Here is a 22,570-nt window from a genome sequence, read left to right on the forward strand (position 1 = left end):
GATTAATAATATTTGATCTAAACCCAAATTATGACTTCCCACATATATGACATAACTAATGAACTGTGAAAGGAAAGCTGTTCAGATGGTCACCAATAACCAATGCTTAGTTAATCCTTTAAATAAACCGGAGCTCACAATGTGTCCCTTTGAAGTCATAAATAATGTATATTTTTCTTTTGACTTTTAATAAGCCAGTGGAGTTCATCTCACAGTCTCCAAACACATATATTTTATTATGGGCCTCTGCAGTTTACTTTAATTAGTGTGTCTGAGTGCTTTGGGAGACTTAGCCCTACTGAAAACAAACAGAGTCTTACCATCTATAAAACATTAGCTCCCTTTGGTTTATCCTGATACAGCCGAGGCTCAGTGAGAAACACATGGTGTAAGTAAACACTCATAATTGCATTAGAATTCCCGGGTGTATTAGTAATTCAAACCCTGTTTCGTGATATTGTTAGAGCAGTTAGAGCAGGTTTACCGATCTCCATGCCTTCTGGGATTTCATGAAATTCCATTTGGAGAGAACTTTAAGTGACAAATCTAATAGAAACAGCAACAGACAAAATAAGCCACAGAGACTCTGAAAAGGAAGCACACAGCTAAAAAAACCCTTGATGTAAGTGTGTTTTGTCATGTCTCTGAAATTTCTCATTCCTCTAAGCTCCTTGTTGATGTGTTAATTTTTGTGTAGGGTGGGTATGCTTGTGTTTTCTCCCACTGCTCCCTGCAGAACGTTTGGTCCAATCTGTCGAACAACCTGATACTCCTATAGCTAAGAAAATGATGCAGTAAGCTCCAGAATGAAACATATAAACCAAAAGAAATACTATGGTTTTAGTAATATGTTGAATAAGAACAGGTACCTTTTTCTAAGAAAAGGAAGAAATCATCGTTGAAGGCCTTCCCTTGTAAGGAAGATTTAAGTAACTAAAATTCTTTCAATACCTATAATTTGCAATTTCTTTTTCTAAAAGAAATAAAGCATCCCTATGAAACAGACTGAATGAAAATAGAAGCAGGCTGTTTTGACTCTAGAAAAAACCACAGGTATCAAACTTAAACCAAATATTGTTCAAATTAATGCTGGTAACCAATTACACTCTATTTAAGCCCTTATCCCAAATCCCAATTTCTTCATCTTCTAGAGTTTTAATACAATAATTTAAAGACTAAAATGTTCACTTCTTTCCTGTTCCTTCCATAATGTTGATGTAAACATAGTGTGACTGCTTAAACAGCAGGACTATGAATTCAATATAAAATGAATTGCATTGGGTTTTGCTGTTTGCCTGAAAAATATATTTAAGGTACAACATTCCATTGTTTCTACAATAGCATTTTCAAAATACAAAATGTCTCCTCTGAACAAAGATTTTTCAGTGATTTATGAATTAGTAGCTATGGAAGAGAAGAAATTTCTAAAATAAAAAAATCACAGATAAAAAATTATCATCTAATTTTCAAAAGCAGTTCAACATTAGAGATGTATATCTTCATATAAAGTATTCTGTCTTGGTGGGGCCAAATTGCAATGCCTACCACTAGCAAGTACTACTTGTAATTTTTCTTGTAGTCTTACTACTCATGAAATACAGGAATAAATATTTAATTAAAGTGATAAACAGTTCTGATAAATAAAATGAAAAGATATTTCATTCTGCTGTCTGATCCTTGAGATCCCCTTGAATCATTTGCACCTTTGTACTTGTACAAGCTGGTCCATATATTTACTGGTACTTGGTTTAGCATTTGCTTTGTTGGCTATCATATGTTTCTTTGGTTTGCACCTTCTGTTTCTGCTCCTATGAAACATACCTCTGAAACCTGTTAAGACATTTCAAAATCTAGTAATTTTCCTTACGGGATGTTTATAAATCCACGCAGTTGTTTTGTATTACAAGACCAGTACCATCAGAATACTGTCCATAAAACTCAACCTATATCCAGTGAAGACCTGAACTCGGAGAGCGCTGCAGGTGACTGGCTGGAACTGGGCTTCCTGCACTGCACCAGCAGCAGGGAGGATAAACTGGGAATCTGGAGTTACCTGCCAAAACACATCGAGGAGCTCTACTGGGCCAGTGTTGCTGGCACTCCAGGCTGCCACAGTAGCCATGGCTTCCCCTCCTGTGCTGTGGAGCCACAGAACTGTTTCAGACTTTTTAAGCTGAAGGTGTGAATGAGAGTTCACCACTCATTTTCCCTTTAGAAATGCTAAGCCACCTGTTAGCTGTAGCCTACATGTGCAGAGGACAAGTTTGGAAGATTTACAACTGCAGTTTAATGGTGACATTTTGCTCACCCTGGTACCCTGTCAGTAGGGAAACTGACCCATTCAAATGGGTCTTTCAACTGTGTTTCTGCCTCTGGAAAAATAGAGTTGAAAATCCTCAGCTCTACCATCACAGTAAACTGGTCTAAACAACAATCTCTGCTGTGGAGAATTGGGTCATCTAGCCCAAAACCCACACCAGTTTCACATATGAATTGTGCTAAGTGACTATGGCTGGATGAATCCAGCTTGTTCTTAAACACCAATTAAACTTACACAAATATACAACCTCTGACACTGAGACTCTAGCAAAGCTAAAGTACTAATAAGGTTTGCTGAAGCTATGATTCCAAACCTCTCTGCATGGAGTATTTCCTCTTTATTATATTAATCTACAGAAGTTATGCTGAAATTAAAAAAGACGTAGTTTGTCAAAACACACCATATTTATAATATTAAATAATTGAAGCTATAAGTAAATATATACAGTGTAGATAAAATTGAATTATCAGGCAGAGCATAATTGGGGTTTATTTAAACTGTGATTGACTCTATTCATCTGTTATTCCAGTGGATATATAAAGATAAATTATTTTCTCGGAAATTGAGACACAACCTTTTTTTTTTTAAAGATATTTTTCTTATCAGGTTTTCATTAGACAAGGCAGCCTGCTTTATATGTTTGTACAATTTAAGTAGGCTCTTGGTCTGTTTGTTAATACATCATATTTATTTAAAACTCCTGAAGGAAGTTATTAATCTGTCAAAACTTTAAAGATTTGAAGCTGATAAATAAATGAACAATGCTAAATAATTCTTTATGTTGTCTACAAAAGCACAAAACAGGTCTTACTGTTCTTCTCTAGAAGGTGAAGCCTGGATTGCTTTGAAATTACTCAATATTTGCCTACACTACACAGCTGCCAAAGCCTGCACTGGCTGATAAGTACACCCACTGGCTTAAACAAGGTGCCTTTCTGACCAGAAAGGTTGGTCAGCAATAAAAATATGCTTTAATCCAACTTTCAATTTCATATCATAAGAGGTGCTGTGGAATGATTGCTATTTGCAACAGAAAAAGATGAGCACAATTAAAATCTGAGTCTCTAATCCCTCTGCCTATGGCTTAGAACCAGAGCCAAAAGAAATATTGCTTTAACAGGTACATTTACCCTGAGGGGAAGCACACTCTCGACCACCTAGCTGGTGAAATGAAGAGATAATAAGATGTTTGGGTATATCAATGGCGACAAATTGTGTGTTGGCTTCTGACAGAAGAGCCTAGAATTAGTGGGTGGCAAACATGAGCTCTGTTTACTGACAGCGGCTGTCCCAGCACGGTGGCAAATCCAACAGCGTTATGTTTCAGCCCCCATCTCCAGCAGCCAAACCACATACCAGGCTATGAGATCCGAGTGTCACTGACATCTGTCTAAAGAGACATTTGAAAGTGACTGAAGGCCAACATGAACTCTAACCACTAATTAGACTAATTTATAGTAAGAGTGGAAAATAGCTACTGCAACAATACTAACAATTTTATGCTGTGAAGACTGAATCTGTTGTTTTAATACTTGGGAGGAGTGGGCTTAAAAATATTTTCTCCAATTCACTGAGGAATTTCTCTGTTCCTGCAAACATTTCGCTCACAAGCAGTAACTCAGGTATACTAGCGGAAATATTTTACTTCCTTTTAGCACAAATAATTTTTTTTAAAATTTGGTCCAGCTACAAGATAAAACTGCAAATGTTTCTATTTGTCTAGATTAGCAGACAGAGCATTACATCTCAATTTAACAGGGCTCAATTTTAGGTTTCTCACGTAATCTTCAGTAGAAACATAGTCTGGAAAAGATTCTGTGACCAGGTTTTGGCGCAGTCTTCAGAATGCTTTCTCATGGCAGTAACTGTGAGCATTATCAGGCCTTCTCCTAGACAGTATAGTATGGATTCCTTACAACTAGACAATGCCACTATCAGGTAAGGAATAGGCAATTGTAAGAAACTGTATCAAGTAGAGATGGTATTGACAGCTTCCTCAAGTTTCTCTTGCAACATCTGCCATTTTTTAGAGCACTATCTCAACATGAGAGAACCTTAAATCTCACTTTAAAATGCAACCCTCTGGCTTGAGGACAAAAGTTTGAAAATGCAAAACTGAAAGGTTCCTAAATTACCTTGGTCACTCAGAGAACTCCTAATGCTAGCTGGATACGCACAATTCAGGTGCAAAATGTAGAAAGCAAGACAGTTTTTGCAAAAAGCACAGCAAATTTTCTATATGACAGATTGTTTATTTCCTCTCTCAAAGTATCTGTAAACAGACTGCTAGTTTTTAAAGCTTCCTTATTTGATGATGATTACTAAAGTTGTACAGAAGCCTCAAGCTGTAACAAACGGACAGCTACCAGTACTAAACAGGCCTGTACTTGACCAGTTATGATTGCTCTCATTTCACAACTCAATTTTCACACACCACACCCCCTACCTCCCAATTTGATAGCCATAACTTTGACACGGAAATTGTGAAAATTGTTTAATTGTCCAGAAAGAGGCACAGAGCATCTCAGGCAGTATAAGAGAATTCATTCTTCTAGAGTCTTTTTCCCATTTTGGATTGTACTGGCCTTGGCCCTTACACCCACTCTGTGAGATGTACTGACTTACTGAGGAGTTAAAGTAACATTTTCTCTCCAAAATTCTTAAGAAATGACAGTTAAATCCCAGTATTAAAATATTCACTGTACTCTTAATTCTAGGCAAGCACATGCATGAGACCCCAAGAGTGGAGCCGTTTCAGAATGAGAGATTTCTTCACCAAAACTTTGTTGTGGAATTAGTCAGTAGAGAGATTTGGGAATGTGATGCCATACTCAGCCTAGATTGTGCATTTTCTGGGGTAGCAAGAACTCTGTTATTTGATCTCAAAGCCATGTTTCGCCACCATATAAATAAATACTGCAAGACTTCAGGGTCAAATGAGTATGGTCTCTGAACATAATGCAAAAACCAAAGCTCAGTCAACTCAATTGTGGTTCATCTGTGTTTAGTAGTGTCTAAGCCACAAACTTACAGGATAAGTGCAGTTCATAGAATCTTTGAATCCCTTCCAAATCAAACAATCCAGACAACAGTAAAATACTGCCCTTTCTGTAATGATGCACATTACGTAGGTTGCATTTTGATAGGACCCTATTAAAACAAATACAAAGGAGTGAATTAAAGCAGAATCCAATCTCCTTCTCTTCATCTGAAAAAAACCAACTGTTCATATCATGCTTTTCAGTTCAAGGAACACATCTGTTTAAACTAATGCCTCCCATGCCAGTTCAAACTACCTTAAGATTTTCCTGATTTCAAACATATTGCATTGACATGTATGTAAACAGGCATCTTTCCTGAATGTTCACTGCTGTATTTTACTGTATGTTCATACTTACCTATAAATCCAATTTTTGCACATCCTGTCTGAAATTGAGGCTTCCTCTCAATTATATCTACATATATCTACTATTATTTAAACATGAGAAGAACCATAACTCTATTAAACTGACAAACTAAGTTTATCCTGTATTGAATTGGTTTATTAGACATAACCATAACACATTCCTAGATAAGAAGGGGCACTGGTTTGGCCTGGTTAAAGGAGTGGTATATTTCAGCTATTTTATCCTGACAATGCTTTCAGGCCAGAATAATGTGACAGTTCTTTCCAAATGAAGGCTTCCAAATGGTGTGCAGGCAGCACATAACTCCTTTCCCAAGTTAAGATTTTACTGATTCAGACAACAGACACTGGAAGATATAGGCAGTCTGTATTACGAAAGACTGCCTTCAAAACTTATGAAAATGGCTTAGACTTTATCAACAGGAAATGTAAATTAATAGCATACTTTATGTTTCTGGACAAATAACAGCACAATTAAAATCCATGGAAATTTTATCACTCATTTCCCTGAGACTGGAATGTGAATTTCCCTCACAGAATGAAACCATCCCCAAATCCTGGGGCATTCATACTCAGGTAGAGGGTCTTGCAGTGATTTTCAAATATGTATATGGCCTCTGAACTTTCACCTGGGACATTTTTTCACATTTTACAGATGGAGAGTATATAGGGAAGTGAACTTCATCTCAGCCAGATCCAATATAGGAAGATAAATGCCTAATGCAGAATAGCATTTTGACACTGACAGAAAGTGTTAAGTGAAAGTTAAGCAAATAGGATCAAAATCTTTGTGAGGTGCTGGTTAATTGGCACAGCTTATTAATTTTTAACTTGCAATTTCTGAAAGGATGAAGACAGCAGGCCCTCTTGTAGGTGGTGTTCCAACAGAGTGCATCACCATCTATTTCTTAACAAAAATAAGTTTAAGAAGCACATCCCTTGTCCAGAGTTCAAACTATCTAGGATCAATTCCCACCACTGACTGAGAAGATTCAGTTCTATTGTTGAGAGACTCAACCCTCCCACCTCTCTAGGGAGTGTTGCTGAAGCCCACAAGAACTGAAGCCCACATTTCCTAGTAAACAAAACTGGTTTCTAATGATTTGACCTCTAAAGGCCCTCTTCGTTAGTCTGTGCTCTCAGCGCTCAGCTTCAACGCCTGCTATTATACATCCCAGAAATCTACATGGAACTATTCTAGAGACTTCAGCAAGCTGAGCTACTCTATATGACATTCATTCTGATTTTTCCTTCAGAGACTTGGGCGTGTCCCACTCAAGCTGGTATGAAAAAATGTAGAGAATTTGATCTCATTTATAACACAAAATGGGAAAATTTGCCGCCTTCTGTTTTTTTGAACAGGGAGGAGCTCATGTAACAAGTTGAATGCTATAAAGATGAAATTTACAGCTAACTTGGGATACATTCCCTCAACAGAAATTGTAGTGAAATCAGACCTATGTCTACATGAATGGTTATACTAAATTTCTCTGAATATGTTGTTTCTGACTTCAGTAGGAAGTTATGTTAGGTTTTTTGTTTACTAAATAAATAAAAATGTTAGGTTTTTTGTTTACTAGGTTTTTAATTTACTAAATAAAATTAAATCCTATATAGGTTGCTGGCAGAATTTCAGATACTCAAGGTTGTCCCTGTGATAGCCCATACCTTGCAATAATGAACTAACTTACGATTTCGAAGACAAATAAATTCCACCAAAGAGAGGGAGTGGGAACGTGTTCTGTTCATAGAATTTGTGGACACTATTTCACAATGACCTTTTTTTGAGAGTAGCATGGGGTAAACGTACCTCAGGGTATGCTGTATATCTCCCTTTTTTTTTTGATTTACAACAGCAATAAGCACAACATTCCTAGAATAACAACAGAATTATTCAGATAATGGGTAATAAAGGGGATGATTTTATCCTTTGTTCACTCTGGACAAAACTGTCATTAGATTGCTAAGACTTTGAAGTCATTCACTGTGGTAAAGAAAAGAAGACAGAGGTGAAGAATGGAAGGAAAAAAGAAGTGGCATGTTCAGTGCAAATAGGTAACTGCGAGACTTAAGACATTAATGAACAAAGTGCTGAATTGTTATGAGTTTAAGAAGTGAACATCCTCAGCAATGTACTAGATTTCCACAGTTCAGGCAGCAGAAGGGAGAGGGCTCAGCTCGCTGTGGTGTTTCAGCTCAGATTGTCAAGGAAAACGGCTTTTGGCTGGAGGGCTCAAATTTGAGGTGCCACAGCTCAGTTGGCTTGCCTAGATTGGAAGTTGCCACAGAGAGGTGAGAAATAGGGCAGAAACAGAAACCATGGGTGTAATACTTGCAAGAGTTCTCATCTCCTTTCTCAGAACACCAGTTAACCAATAAATAACATAAGAAATAATTGGTGCTGTCTGTAAGTAGTTACTATATATTAAAATATGGGGAAAGTGGATTATACCTTCACTATAAAGACAAGTAAAAAGTGGATAAAATATTTTTTCTGCTCTCCACAAGACAACAAAGATAATTCCAAGAGACCTTTCTCCTTCAACTTTTTCTAAAATCTATGATATTTCCTAAGGTATGCCCTTAGGAATAAAATCAGGGGTGATTCTAGGTAATCCTAGGTTAGTATAGCTCATTTTTTTCCTTCAGTCTATCAGCCTATACACTACAGCCATCTAGAGCCTTCTGGACAAAACAGAAAGTAGGTGTCCTCAAGGTCCAGGAACAGAGTGGAGTCTGACTGAGTTAGAGAGCTGAGTGAAAAATAAGTATAAACACTATGGATGGCATGGCAGCAAAGATCAGAGTAGACTCATCCCTGAATTTGACACTTCTGTATTTGAGTGAGGCTGGTTGACTGAAATTACAATTCAAATTATTCTACTGAAGTATCAGAAGCAACCTTAACCTCTAAATGCCACTGATGTTTATGTCATTTTCCTAATTCATACTGGTAGGTATTTTGAACCTATGTACACTTTAATCCCTGTTGAGATGTCAATAAAGGCAGACAGAAAATAGAAATGTCCACAAAAACAGAGAACCTATGTTTTAAAAACGGTATCAGCATTTCTAGGAAGACATTTAGTCTCCTGTTGCTGAGCTCCATCCCTAGAAGAAGCTATCAATAACCAAAGCTAAGAGAAATATAACATGTGAAATGCAAATGTTTTGCTCTTGAAATTCATAAAAGATTCAGTCTGAAGTGTTTTATTTAAATTAATGTAGATTAGAGATGTTTTCTTTTTTTCCCCTATTTGCTTTGAAGAAGCAGTAATTTCTTTATTAAGATAAAAAATTTCTAGTATTAAAAGCCTTCAGCTGAAGGAAAAGAGGAAACATTTAGTAAGAAGAAAGCTTTAAACCTTTTGAGATTTCACGCACTCTTCAGTAAGATGAAAGTAACATTTCTAAGTCTTATGTTCACTTAGAAGCATTTTGAGGTGTGCTGTTACCACATCTCATCAGCTTTTTTCACTCCAGAGCCATTTCACATCTTACTGTGGTATGTTTGGAAATACACTTAAAAGATTACCACTTAATCTAGTTAAGTAAGTTTGACTTCAAGCAAGTGTCTATATGTCCATCCAGCTGCTTACTGCTTTTGTTTCTTTGGAAAAGAAAGGAAATGAAAATCATTGAGAAAAAACGGACAACAAAGTCTGATCTTATTCAGTTTTTCTTGCAGCTGTGAATTTTTCTAGACAGACTTTTTAGTAGATGGATTATTGCCATTAATTCCAGTGGCAGCCAGGCTGTTTCCGGAATGGCTTATTTTTTATGGTTGACTTTATTTTAAATGAAAAATGTTCCTGGCTTTGAAGAACAGAAGTGAAAGAAAGTTCTGCCCTCAAGTTCAAAGGCTGCTTAATGGAATCTGACATGCCACATTTCCAGTTACTCTGGGGATGAAGAGAGGAGGTAGAGATGCATTTTAAGAAGGTGATGGGCCCCTGTAGGTATACCATCTTAATGAGACAGAGGAGTAGCTACACGCCTGTACAGCAGTCTTGTCTCTTGACTTTCAGAACATAACTCTACCTAGTCCTGATCTCGAATAAGCTGTCGGTTACTGTGGCCTATACAAGTTTGAAGTTCATGGATAAGTAGAGAGATATTCTAGATGTGTATCCAGAAACTATGGCCAGCTAGGGGCTGAACTCCAGGTTCTCCAGTTGTTCATGCAGTTTGCTAGACATCCCACTCCTTTCACTTCACAGTATTGGACTTGCAGAGACAGAGCCTTAATGAAAGCCAGAAAATAAGTAGGAGAATAGAGAGAGTGACAAAATGTACTAGAGATTGGAAGTAAGGTTTTATGGACTGTCTTAACTCCAGCATTTTTTAAATTTTCACCTTACATTCTTCTGAAGAGTCATTAATTTCCTAGGTTTTTGCAGGAAAAAGATAAGTAAAACTTGAAAAGATGACACTGATCTGGTATGGTCAGAATAGAAACAACCACTAAAAATTCTATTGGGTAGCGTTGAAGACAGAATACTAGCTTCTGTTGTTCATAGAAAGGTTGATTCAAAGTCCACCAAATATGATGTCTCCAAAGATGCCTAGAGCTTCTGAAAGCACTCAACTTTTAGCATTCATACTTCATAACACAGAATATCGAGAAGTAAATTTCAAATATTTTTTTAAATTTTAAAACCTGTGGCATGGGCTCAGGTGCTTAAAATCTTTTTAACCTTCAATGGATTTCACCAGAACACCAACTGAGGTAATAGAACCTAATTTCTGCCTTATGTTCAGTTTTCACACTTTGAGATACCAGATTTATTAAAACAAACAAACAAACAAAAAAGAGTTGCAAAGATTTTTTGTATCCACAAAAACCATGTGTTAACTCTTTTGTTAAACTAAAGCAGTGGAGAGTTGGGAGTTTTCTGTATGCTTACTCTTGAATTTGGAAGATCTTAAATTCCTTATTATATGGACAGCAATATTTCATAGTTGGGGAAACAGGCAAGGTGACTGCAAACTCATTCAGTAAGCCCAAAAGTGGGAATAGAATTGAGGTTTATTAGATCCCTTCCTGCAGCTGTGGCCACTAGACATTGCTACTATTGTATATAATATACTATATACTAATATTGTTCATACTGAGGAAATATATAAGACACACTGGCTCAGAATTAAAATACACTTTCTGCAGAGGGGAGGAACCAGGCCTTGGCAGTTTGACAATCCAAGAAATGGAAAAGAACATTTAGAGTGGAAATTCTTATGCTATTGCTGCTCATTCTTTCTGTACGCACAAAGATATGCCTTGAAATAATTAAACATAATTAAGTTGTTATACTGTTATTTTAAACACTAACATTTCATTTCAATTGATAACTACTTGCATGTATGTACACGGTGTGATCCCTGCAAAACTTACTAATTGTGCTTGGCTTAGGCAGCAATCGCAGTGAAACATTGCCTGAAGGAAAGGTATTGAATTTGAAACTATTTTACTTTAAGCAGAATTGACTGGGTTTCAGCTGGGAGAAAGTTAATTTTCTTCTCAGTAGCTAGTGTAGTGCTGGATATTCTATTAAGTGTGAGAATAATAAAACACAGTGATCTTGTTGCTGAGCAGTGGTTTTCTTAAGTCAAGAATTTTTCAGTTTCCCATGCTCCACCAGCAAAGAGGTGCACAAGAAACTGAGAGGGAGCACAGCCAGGACAACTGACCTAAACCTGCCAAAGGGATATCCCACACCACAGAGCATCATGCTCAGTATATGAACTGGGGTTTGGCCAGAAAATGCCAATTACTGCTTGGGGATGGGCTGAGCATTGGTCAGTGGGTGGTGAGCAACTGTATGATGCATCACTTGTGATTCTTGGGTTTCATTACTCTCTCTCTCTCCTTTTCATTACTTCCAATACCTGCAATAGGAATCTGTGGTGATGTTCAGCATGGCATTTTCTGCCATAAAACCCCTCCCAGTAGTGAAGAAAATGGAAGAAACAGGAGAGAAGTGAAAATAGAGCAATGACATTAAATGGAAAACTTGCAATAGCAATGCAATGACCCTAAAATACCTTTTCTCATCTATATGCTAAACATTTGGATTGCACTTGGAGTTAACAAATTCTTGGAGGTCTCTATTGAACTGTAAAAATAAGCACCATAAATGCAGCCAAGCTAGTTCATTTAAATAAACATGGAAATGAGACTATTTCAGCAGGTAGATAAATATTGTAAATATTTATGCTTGTAAGAATAATGATGACAAAACCCCACAGAAACCAACTACAGAGATATTTCGTGCATCTGTGCATATGTGTGTTTTCACCTGTGATCTACAGTGGATGTTAATAACAAGAATGCATTGAATCTTAATTGTTACCACTATCTTTATTCCAGATCTAAAATAATAAAGGACACCTGAATCACCTGCTGTTTATATCAGATTGTAGGAGAGCACTGCAGGCTAAAACTGCTACCTTCCTAGAAACAGGTTTTATTGACAATACTGAAAACACTCGATTTAGGATATTCTTAACAAAAGTTCTTCTGATGCCTTCTAAGAGGAATTCAGAATCCTACCTTTTGCCCTACATAGAGCTCTAGAAAATAGCTATCATATCAGTTATGCTAGCTGAAATTTTATAGACTTCAATGAGATGGGTTTGCCCTGCTTTTCATCCTATTGGACAGGAATGAAGCCCAAAGAGATGCCAGTCAAGGAACTTTTGCAGGCAGATTTTTTTTTACCATGAGAGCTGGATTTGGCTGAAGAGATGAGAATTTTTAAGAGAACTTGCTCACTTAAAATAACATATTCTGCTAACTTAAGTTCTTGTAAAAAAAGTCAGATGGGCTTTGGCATTAAGTTCAGACAGTCTGTGCTGTACTGAAGAGCACATCCTGTTCTCTGCACTAAGATATCTGACATGTCTGCACTCATATCTCAAAAGCTACTGTATTAGTGTCAAAAGAATGTAGGATACTTGCTTACTTTTTGTAGGAGATGGAAATGAGAGAAAATAATTGAACTTTTCTGGTATATACTATGTGTGACTAAAGCCTGGAAAATAGCTGGATAGGTCTTGTAGCTATAAATAATGAAATGAAACAATCTGATCTTTTTTATTATCGAACAACATATCCATCCATTTTCACTATCCTGATGCTCAACTTCATCTCTAAAAGAGAGTTAAGACATTACAAAAACCACAGGAAGAATCATACGGTAAAGAAACTCGAAGAAGAAATACGTTAAAAGTCAGTCAGGCAGAACTAAAATAATAGAAAAGAAGAGGGAAAATAGAAATTTAAAAGAATTGACAATTGCACTGATGCTGTTTCAGTGTGTGATACTCATATGGAAGATTAAAAGAACAGATGGCAGGGAGAATGAATGCAACAGCCATTCAATAGACACTTATTTGTGCCTCTAGAGACTATTGATAATTTTTCCTTATCCCCTACCACTGAGAAGGGCAGGCATGGGGTAATCGTCTTCTCTATCACCTAAGCAGAGCTGTCAGTACTAGAGACAGGCCTAAACTGTCTGATTAGGATCACGATCTGTTTTTCAAGTTTTCAAATCTTAAACTATGGTTGGGAGGGGGATTTTTCTATTCAGTGGTGTATGGAATCTATGAATATTAGAAATACATGGGCAAAGCGCTAAACCTAAATCTGGGTTTGGACTCTGAATGTAGTGTTTGGGGAGTAAATAGGTGGTGCACACTTGTAGTTTGGCTAAGACTCCTCTGTTCAAGACAGATATATAGGGAGAAACAACATCTAACAATATAAACCAATTTATAAACTATATATCTTGATTATTTTTTAAAATTAGAGAAATGGAGGTGCAACAAGAAGAAGAGACAGAGGAATCCTAGTGCAACAGCTGTCCCTCTCAAGAAATGGATCACAGAAATAATAAATACTTTCCCAGGCATCTAATGTACTGGTCAATACATGGCATATGACAGTCTGAAGTGATGGGGGACACCTGGTCTGAAATGTTTGGGTTTTAACAAGTGGAATTAATTCAGGTTGAAAAAAACCTACTACTTATAGGTATATCTTTATGTCAGCAACAGTAATAACCTAACTCCTCTTTCTCCCCCTCCCCCTCAAAAAACTCAAAGAAAACAAAATAACTCCTTGGGTGCCAAGATGAAAATACTGCAATGAAAATATGCACAGGTCTTTCCAGTCTGTAAACGCATGATAGAAATTTCTCACTGTTATCTAGAACCGCCTGATCCACAGGAATGGTGAAATAAAAGCAAGATGGCAGTGAAAGGTAATGCAGGCATCTCTTAGAGATATTTCAGCTACTTATGCCACTACTGATTGTTTCTTCATGAAGGGTTGATTGCTCCCATTTCCAGTGGCTTAGGAAGATGTTAACCTCTTTTTTAAAGACCTGTACTTTTGTTAGCCAACATTAAAAAAATATAGATGAGACATGCTAGGAGGGAGCCAACTTGCCATATCTGGAAAGCATTTCTTTCTTGGAGCAGCTGAGAATAGATGAGTGACACTCAAGAGCAAACACAGTATTTTCAGGCTATCAATTCAGTTTGGAGCACAGCGTCAGCTGCATTTTATCATTTACCTGTCCTGCACTCTCCCGATGGAGCTTCTAAGTCCTAATTTCAGTTGGAACTAGCATCTTTGATCTGTATCTGCTAAAAAGAGAGTAAGGAAGTGGGGAGGTGAATTGCCTTAGTTCCTGTGAACACCACGAGAGGTCACTCCAGCTATCTAGACCATAATTTCTCACAGCGTTTTAAAGGATTTGCTAGAAAGGATGGCCTGTTCCCCTCCGAGCTTGGGAAAATTACCTTTTCCAAACAAACAAATGGTTTTCATCACCAGAATGCATTTCAAAGGTTATTTACAATTGATTCATAAACTAAAGAAGCTTAAGGAAGGGTTTGTATGTTTTAAATATTTTACTGATCCAAAAAAACAAATGAAGGACTGTACAAATATGAAATACTTGGATTTTAATTCCAACACATACAGACATATAAAGGCAGCATCATGTCTTCAGATTTGAAGAACTGAATGTCTCTGTTTCTACTTCTCTTGCTCCCTGCTTCCCTCAACTGCTTTGCACACCCTTGATATAGGTTTGAGAAGAAAGAGGCTGGCAAACACAGTGCTTTTCTGTACCCTTTGTAGTTCCAAGAAAGATAAGAGTTGGTGGCTGTATAACATGCTCCAGTGATTTGTGAGAACTGGAAGTTTTTCCCAACAGGAAGTCAACAGACAATGTTTCAAGTTTTATATCTTTGAGATGCCTGAACAGTACAAAGCCAACAAATCCTTATAAGACTCACCCCTCTAAAAGCAAACAAGCAAGCAAATAAATTACATTCTAAACAAATCCCAAAGCTATGCTACTCTTCAAAATCACATCCAGGGATACCTACAGCTCAATTTTTGTCGTAACTTCGATTTGTTGAAGCATCACTTTCATCACTTACCAGTTATACTGTGAATCTGCTGCACTGAAAAGATAACCAAGTTAAAGTCCTGGGCTTCTGGGCCTCTGTTTATTCTGTGAAGCCTACTGTACACACAGCCAATGCACCACACAGCTTACTTAGAAAAACTCCAACTCCGTCCCACTTCCTGTTAGTGTTTTAGACCTACAGCTTTCCTTGATACTGTCATCACGTCTACCTGACATGATGGTAAGCTTTGCAATGCAATGAGTTGTTTGCTTAGACTGGGATCTCTGGTCAACAAATAGTATGGTAGTGTAACAACACAGTTCATAGAGCTTCCAACCAAGAGGCACAACATTGACCCCTGCTTACCTACACAGCATGAATTTCTGACAGATCAGACCACCAAGACTGTTTGATAATGCACATGAGCCTGAAGGAAAGATTTTACATGAAGAATTCATCACAATTTCAGGTAAGCTATGGGAAAAGTGAAATCCTTAGTTAAAAAGCATACATAGTCACAAGTTGGCCATGGGCCTGGCTGTGAGACACTCAAAAATTGGTTTAGGCCTTTGTGTCAATCATTACAATTATTCAGTCAGCAAGATCTACCTGATACTCATACCATACCTGCTGCTCCCCTACAGCTTTGCAAGGAAGTCTGATACTAATTTCATTTTTTTCAAAAATGCCTTCAAAAAAAGTACAATGCAAAGAATGAGCCAGTGAGTTTGCACCTTAGCCACAAGACTCACATGAAAGTGGATTCCCAGCTTATGAAAACACCCAGAACATGAGGTCTCTTTTAGGCTTTCTTCTATGTATTATATTTGTGGTTTTGGAAGAAAAATAGTTTAATTCCTCTCACTCTCCAGTGGTGGCACACACTATGGCAAATAATGCACAACCCTGTGCTACTGGTGAGCAAAAGAAAATATGAAAAACTGCTGAAATAGAAGTGTTTTACTTAATAATCCAATATTTACTGTTGTTGCATGATTATACAATGGCAACCACATTCTGATAATGGAGTTTGGATTTTTTGGTGAAATTGATAAGTATAACTTGTTTTAAGTGATAATTTATTGCAATTAGCTCTAATGCTTGAAGAGCATTTAGTACTGTAAAATGAAACGAATGAACGTGGACTAAAACTCCCTGTATCATATGAACTCTATATATCAAAAAGACAGCTGATGAATAACTCTGATATAATGCACATGGCAGAAATGGCAACCATGCAATCCTCCAGCACTGGGTGAACCTCAGAATGTTTGAAAGTTCTGGTTTGATCACCTTCCAGAAAATGAAATTATTATCTCTACACAGCCAACTTCTTGGAGTCTATAAATCAAATATGTTTTGAACAGGTTTTCTTGTAACACTTTTGACACTTCCTGGTTTCAGACAAGTCGAAAATGCCATGAGAAAAGCCTTAAAACCAGCATGTTCTAATTTTTTTTAATTGAAAATTATTCATTTACCAATGCATTAGAGTTAACCTATTCTTCCCATGTTGTGCAGGGATGCAAGGAATGCAAACAGGTTTTAAGTGCTGGGATTTCATTTGGCTTGTGGGATTTAAGTCCTGTGCAGTTTAGAAGTTTTTAGTTTCAATGAAGCTCACAATTCTGTACTGTATTATGGAAACTTAAAAAAAAAGAATCTACAAAAGAAGTTGCCAATCACATCTAGCTTTGTGGCAAAAATTGTCCATATTTTTTGCTCATAAGCAGTTCAGATTTATCTTAATACTTGTCTAAAACCTTCTGTGCTGGACTGTAATCCTGGGAGACATAACTACAGCTTCCTCGTGAACGGAAGAGGAGAGATAGGCACTGATCTCTGTGGTGACCAGTGACAGGACCCAAGGGAATGTCCTTATGTTGTGTCAGGGGAGGTTTAGATTGGATATTAGAAGAAGGTTCTTCACCCAAAGGGTGGTTGGGTGTTGGAACAGGCTCCCCAGGGAACTGGTGACAGCACCAAGCCTGACAGAGTTCAAGAAGTGTTTGGAAAACATTCTCAGGCACATGGTGTGACTCTTGGGGAAGGTCCTGTACAGGACCAGGAGTTGGACTCTATAATCCTTGTGGGTCCCCTCCAGCTTGACATGTTCTGTGATTCTTTGATAATTATTATACCTGTCACGTCTTCCTTCCCCCCTTCCTCATCCTGTTTCCCAAGAAGTATTTTAGTTTGTCACTCTCAAACTAAAATGGCTAAATTTTACCTTATTTCTTCCTTAATTTCCATAGTCTGCTCACTCGCATACTATATTCTGCTCCAGAGAAAAAGGAACACTTTTACCTTTGCATTTCTGCCCACGATCCAAAAAGCTTGTGTGAATGCAAAGACAATTGTCATGTCTGTGTCAGCTGAGTTACACTAAGCTACAATCCTCCTTTTAGGTTTTTAACTTCTTTTCAAAAACTGACCAGATGAAGTCCTTACTAACCAATGGAAGTATGGCTGAGTATTGATGAGAATAAGGTGTCTCACAGAGACAGGATAACGTATTTTGTCGAAAAAGCACCAACTTATTGTGGTTATTATGAGCAAAGATGACCTGCAGTTGCTAATAGAATCTTCAAAAATACTGCTGGGCTGAGTACATACAAGAAAATCTGTAAAAGTTTTACTTTCACTAAGCCTAAAGAATGACTGCAGGATTTTCTTCTCCTACAGCAGTGAATCTGCCTCTTCTGCAAATACTCTTCAAAGGCAATGATCAGCCATATTCTGTATTTCAGAAGATGTATAAATAGCCTTGGAAAAATCTTGTGCTAATTTTGCTATTTCCTTAGAATGTCAGCTTCAGCATCTCTCAACTTTGCAGCTCACATCTTAACTGAATGGTAAAAGTTAAGCTTCTCGAGGCATGTGCAGCTGTAATTCAGCCTCTGGTTTCTAAGGATCAAAGGTCAGCACATTAATCTATTTGGGATAATTCATAGAACCTCTTTGGAGAAAAGAAAAACATTAACATAAAAATAAGCCATGTTTCCTGAAAATGAATCAGAACACTTTATGATATAAAACAGTATCCCAGTGATAACCCAAAGCAATTAGTTTAGTATGTTCAGGCTCAGACTTACTCTACTCCATTTCACTCCAGGTATTGCAGGTCTTTTAACAAAAGATTTTTTTGGAATAAGCAGTTTTACCCTGATTGTGAAGTCAATTGCTTAAAAAGGAGGGAAAAAAATCTAAAAAAATGTTTCTGAACAGCTGTGATATGAAAATAATCAAACCCTCTCCCCCATCATCAGAAACAGCAACAAAAGGTTTTATAACAATAAAAATGTATGTGAATATTTGCTGTACTTTGAAAATGATTGACAATAGTTTGCAGGGAGTGTAAGAAGTTTCTAACAAATGCTTTTCAAAGTAGGTGCTAGTAAAGCATCACAGAACTTTGCAGAACACAGCCTTAAATGTCTAGAAGTTGAAGCTGACATAATTTATATCGTTTACATCAAAGAAAGATTATTTTTGGACAGTATTTTCACCTAGTCCCACTTCGTCACTGAGGTTTAATTATTTGTTTTGTTCTAAACACTGCTTCTCACTATCTTTGCATAACAGATAGAGGTAACTGTTATAATGTACAATGATCAAACTACCAGTTTACAACAAAAGAGCTGCCAAAAAGAATGCAAACAAAAAATCTATATGATTCTATGAGAGTGTGGAGGGATTTAAATTTTAAGATGGTGGGGCTTTGCTCATGGCAGTTCTCTGCTACCGCATGTGCATTTCACATACTAACAGAGACATGGAACTGATTTAGATGAGAAGTTCATTGTTAAGCTTGGGATTACTGTCAAATTAATTCAGTTATTGCTCATAACATTAATTCCACCAATGTAAAGAGCAGAATTGAGAGAAAGAACAAAAATATGAAGCACGTGCATGTGCTTGCATGTGTGTATTCGTATCTGTTCATGTGCAGTAAGGGGACTTTTTAACCTGTCGAGGTTTGTTTTCTCAGATGGTGAAAGACATGTGATAGTTGCCTAACTTATATTATCCCCCCCCAAAAGATTAAATGGTCCAACTGACACATTCTCCTCTCTACTTCTTCCCACAAATTCTCTACAAACTCCAAAATCCAAATCTGGGAGAGACACATGACCTGGATTGACATAGGCACAACTGAACAGGCACATGGCAGGAAGCCTAAAATACTTTGGAGGTTTTGTGGGTGGATATTCCCTTCTGACTTAAAAGTTGCGTAAAAAAAAAAAGTAACTCTGTTTTTAAACCATGAATCATTTTGATTACGGTGATGGGAATAAATCCATTGCAAAGAGCTGACGACCTAGGGAAGATATTTTCCATAATACTAAATAAAAGAAGTACGATTAGCATATTTCCAAATATAGGAATTAAGGTCATGAGGAACTGTACAAGTCCCAAGGAACATCAAGTTGTATGCAGGGCCATATAAGAATATGCTCTTTGCACCTATCATAAATTTTGTGGAAATGTTCCACATGCACAAAGGAACTGCAACAACAAGTTGTTCAGAGACTTGATTAGCATGGATTCATTGTCTCCAAGGTGCTTGGCTGTGCTTTGTTTTCACTGCTATGGAGAAGGACTGCTGAGAAAGCATATTCCAGAAAAGATTCCTTCTGTGCTGCAGTACCTTCCACAGGGGATCCACTAAGTCAATGAGAATTTTGCATGGCACAGCATCATTAAATATCCGAGGATTAATTCAGTTGCCTCACTATGAACTTGGTACAACTATCAGGAGAAATGAATAGTGAAGATGACAGAATGATCTTTTCTGAATCCCTAGGCTGACATGCAATATGGATAAATAATGAGAAATAAGTTCTTGGCAAATGCTAAGTTTGGCTCCTGAGAGCTTAGACATAATGGTAATATGATATTCAAAGAGTGCAGTGCTCAGTCAATTAGATGAATAGCCTGTTTTTGCTTGTCCTTGTCCAATAAATTTGAGAACAAATGACATTAAAGGAACCAAATTATTTCTGCAAGCTAGGTACTGGAACCTGGCAGATCACCGAATGATATTAAATGATCCTTCATAGACATGGTAGTTAGGAGGGGGAAGCTGTTTGATTGCAATGCAGTGTTAAACAAGGCAAAAAATGCCTCATGTAGCCACAGAGTTAATACAAAGCCTTGTTTTCTTGCCTCTTCTGTGCTGAAAAGCTCAGCTGCTTATTAGCCCTAAATTAGACTTGCCAAAATGCAGAAACCTGTTGGTCTTTTCTGTCTAGCACTATGTGCTATATAGAATTCCTGTTCTGCTACCCAGAAGATAGCGCAGAAAAAAGCTTTAACTAATAACATTTGATCAATACACATATATAAGGATGATCTCCTCGAACTGCCAGCTGCCCTAAGGCCACAAAGGGCAAGACAATATAAAAAACCAAAATTGACTTGTGCTAATTCCATATTAATTAAGCTTCTCTTGACCTGTCTTGTGTATTCTTAAGGAGACAATGGAAGATCTTTGCATGCAGAGCAGCAAACATGCTCTTTTGGGATAATTTCAATAATCTCACTATATCAGAAAGATTCATGCCCTGAATTCATGCCCTTAATCAAGTTGCAGCATGTTAGGGCAATCTAGACAGGATGAATAAACCTATTATTCATTTCTACACGAAAGCCAATATCATAGCTTAGCACAAGGCAAAGGGTACAAATTTGTATGTTCTCAGCTACAAGCCTTTTTTTCTCTCACTATACAGAACATATGATCCCTGCTTCTTTACCTTCTATCATAACTTTTTAGCCTTGAAATATTTTCCACGGTTATTCACACACAAAGTATTGTAATAAATGTAAACTGAGAATCCAGCTATCAATAGGCCAATCTCCTAAAGGTTTGTTTATGGCTGAGGTAAACACATCAGCAAATATAAGGCTGTCAGCTTGTATGTTGCCCAAACACCGTCAGCTCGTGCCTCCACCTGTGGTAAGGCAGTGGCCACTTACAGTGATTGATTTGGGCCATTAGCTCCAAATCAAAGTCAGTTTCAGTTCATCCATCTTTCTAGAACCTCAGCAAAAATGTTATTTGAAAATAAACACTGGCTCTTTGTCTCTTTTGTCAAAAGAGCAGCAGGGAGCTGATCAACATGTCACTAACTACATCTCCATTTCTGCTGCCACAGCAGCAGCCTCCTGGAAACTCTGCTGCTCAATCTATGTATTTTGTCTACTTACAGTCCTGAGGTGCAGGTCTGGAGAAGGAGCGATTGTACTTTGTAGTAGCAGTGAAAGAAAGGTTTCTCATAAAGTCTGATGAATGTAAAAAGCAGACTTTGATACTTAATCCCTCAGTCCAGCTGACCAACATTTGACTCGAGGTCAGGAAGTAGAGGGAAAAGGTGTTTTTAAACCACTTTTGCAAACACTGGAGTATCACAGCAATAACTGCCAATAAAATAAAGCACCTGGGAGATAGCTCTAATATATAGGAACATGATCGTGATCCTGCTTTGGGTGCTGAATATATAGGGATTCACAAGCCACCGTAACCACGGTACTACCTGGACCTGACCTACAACAGAAATCAAGGTGACATGGAATAGAAGTGACTCTTCATCCCTTGAGGATGGCTCTAAAAAATGATAGGTTTATAAAGTGTTGGTTAAAAGGGAGTTAGTCATTGGAGTCTCTCCAAAGGCCTGGCCTCAACACAATTAATTCAAAGCAGCATCTCTGTCTGCCAATCTGTGTTTGCAATGATCGGCCTGCAGTTTTAGGTGTTTGTAGGTGTCTGAGTCCAGGTTTAATTCTGGGGGTGAGATTTAACATTTGTTAATTGCTGAAGTTCTGTCTGCCATATCGTAGGGAAGCTGAGTGCCAGGGGAGGTCCAAGCCTCACCTTAATGGATGCAGAAGTTCACCAACCTCTTAGTGCAGAGTTGTGTCATGTACTGAGGTGAGGCTTCTCTCTAAAACGACACGTCGTGATGTTCCCCACATTCTTCTTTTTGCTTGATTATATTTTAATTTAGAAAATGATATTTTCAAAAAAGTTACTCTTCTGCTGCAAAGACCTGCAGCTCAGCCCAGTTTTGATTTTGTTAGGGCTTTCTTTGTTTACAGTTGTTCATATTAAGTTTTCACAGGTTTGACTAAAAGACTCCTCTCAAAAAACATATGAATCAATACTGGGATAACCACACTTGGGTATTCAGGTGTGGAGGGTTACCACAGTCCTTTCTTCCCTGATATCTTCTTAGATCTGGTTCTCCATAATTTGCCTCTCTTTGACTGCCCTCCCCAGCTTTGATCTGATAGGAGGCAGAGGGGCCTCTGAGACAGTGTGGATTACCTGAGGACTCCTTACCAGAGCTTTACTGCTAAGAGAGGGCAGTTCATGCTTGGGGAAGTATAGTAAACATTTAAAAGAAATAAGTTTT

The sequence above is a fragment of the Corapipo altera genome, unplaced genomic scaffold (assembly GCF_003945725.1).
Source record: "Corapipo altera isolate COAL_440 unplaced genomic scaffold, ASM394572v1 22b, whole genome shotgun sequence".
Lineage (NCBI taxonomy): Eukaryota > Metazoa > Chordata > Aves > Passeriformes > Pipridae > Corapipo > Corapipo altera.